A 2,448-nucleotide genomic window follows, 5' to 3' on the forward strand; every position below is an offset into this window, starting at 1 on the left:
TCAATGTCAAAGTCAAATCCATGGTCAAGGTCAACTTTTGGTCAAAGTCAACATCTGGTTGACTCGACTCGCCGACTTGGCCCGCCAACTCGTCGAGTCCCCATATCCACAAAATGCCATAACCCCGTTCCTACTCGTCGAGTCTAGTAAGAGCTCGACGAGTTCGCCTTCAACAACACATTGGACAATCTTCCACCGACTCCCCGAGTTCGTTCTTGAACTCGCCGAGTTCATCTTCATCCATAAGAAGATGTTCAGTCTATGACTCGCCGAGTTCCCATTAAACTCGTCGAGTCCGTCTTCATAAGTTGGGAGATTGCCTTAGACTCGCCGAGTCTGTTCATACACTCACCGAGTCCTATGATTTACAGGTCCAAGACAAACCCCTAGCAGGCTGAGTGTTCCTTCTACTCAACCAAAACCGTTTCCAGAAGGAGTTTTGGGGGAAAAAGCGTCTCGACTCGCCGAGTCACCCAAGTGACTCACCGAATCCCTCTTTGTCCAAGACTATACAGTCGATTATACTGGGTCTTAATGCATCCAAATCATAGATCTGACCTCCTAGGGTCCCTTTTATACGTAAAGCTATGAACTTGATGTCCATGCATAAATTTTTGGCCCAAAAGGCTATAAAATGGGGTTTATAAGATGCATTGGCTTCCCATGGCCATAAATTTGGCACCTTTATGCCATAGGAACCCTCAATGGTTCCAGATCTGAAGCTAACACTACACAATATGAGTCAAACCCAAAGGTGGCTTAGAAATGTCCCAAAAATGGCAAGATCCAAGTCTTAAAGGAGATCTATCAAATGATAAGTCAAGGTTCAAGCTTTTTACCTTGAATAAACTAGAAATGGAGCAAAATCTCTGGATCCACTTGCTTCTTCAAGGACTTCCAAGCTTCCACTTCTTCCTTCAACTTCAAACACACACACAAAAGGCATCAAAAGGCTCAAGAACATACAATAAGGGCTAGGGTTTCGAGTTAGGGTTTTCTAGAAGTGAGAGGGGCGATGGAGGCTGGTTTGGGACGATTTAAGTTGTTTAAATAGGGTGCAAACCCTAAATATTAGGGTTTTGTCCAAACAACTCCTACTCGTCAAGTCGGTCTTACTACTCGTCGAGTCGGTCTTCTGACTCGTCGATTAGGTCACTTAAACCCCGATTAAAAGTCGACTCTACTCGACGAGTTGGGCCTCCAACTCGCCGAGTCCCAGAGTAAATTGCAACGTTTTATTGAATTTAAATATGTACCAGGAATAGGGTGCTACAAATCTCCCCTACTTATTTTAGACTTCGTCCTCAAAGTCTGCTGTTGAATCTGGAAAAAGCTCGCGGTAGTGCTCCCTCATCTCTTCCTCCGACTCCTAAGTCCATTACAACCCCTTGCGATGCTGCCATTGCACCTTCACCAGCTCTACCCTCTTGTTCCTCAGATCCCTCGACTTCCTGTCGAGGATCGCCACTGGCCGCTTGATGTAGTTCAGGCTGTCATCCACCTAAATATCCTCTAAGGGCACCACTGCCGAGTCGTCCACCAGGCACTTCTGTAACTGGGATACGTGAAACGTGCTATGAATCTGACTCAGTTCGGCTGGCAGGTCCAACCTATATGCCACCTTGCCCACCCGGGCTACAAACCTGAAGGGTCCAATATACATGGGGCCCAGCTTGCCCCGCTTCCTTAATCGAATGACGCCCTTCCAAGGCGACACTTTCAGGAGTATCATATCCCCGACCTAGAACTCCAGGTCTGATCGACGCTTGTCGGCATAACTTTTCTGCCGACTCTGAGCGGTCTGAAGCCTGCTTCGAACCTGTTGGATCCTCTCTGTAGTCTTGAGTACCACCTCGGTACTCCCCATGACCCTCTGGCCAACCTCACCCCAGCATATCGGGGTCCTGCACTTCCTCCCGTACATCATCTCGAAAGGAGGACAGTCGATACTCTCATGATAGTTGTTATTATAGGAAAACTCCGCCAGAGGAAGGTAAGTATCCCAACTGCCTCCGAAGTCTAAAACACACGCCCGCAGCATATCCTCCAGAGTCTGGATGGTCCATTTGCTCTGACCATCCGTCTGCGCGTGAAAGGTTGTGCTAAAGTGCAGACCAGTACCTAACTCGTCATGAAACTTCTTCCAGAACCTGGAAGTGAACCGCACATCCCTGTCGGAAATCACCAAAACTGGCATCCCGTGCCGAGCCACTACCTCCCTGATATAAATGTCGGCAAACTTTTCGGCCGAAATGCTCTCCTGAATCAGAATAAAATGGGTGCTCTTGGTCAATCGATCAACGATGACCCAAATCGAATCTACCACCCGCGCGGTCCTGGGAAGCTTCGTGATGAAATCCATTGTGATATCCTCCCATTTCCACAATGGGATATCCAACGGGTGGATCTTGTCGTGAGGCCTCTGGTGCTCTGCCTTGACCTTCCTGC

This window comes from Lactuca virosa, chromosome 4, assembly GCF_052849685.1.
Source record: "Lactuca virosa cultivar CGN04683 chromosome 4, Lactuca_virosa_CGN04683_v6, whole genome shotgun sequence".
Taxonomy (NCBI): Eukaryota; Viridiplantae; Streptophyta; class Magnoliopsida; order Asterales; family Asteraceae; genus Lactuca; species Lactuca virosa.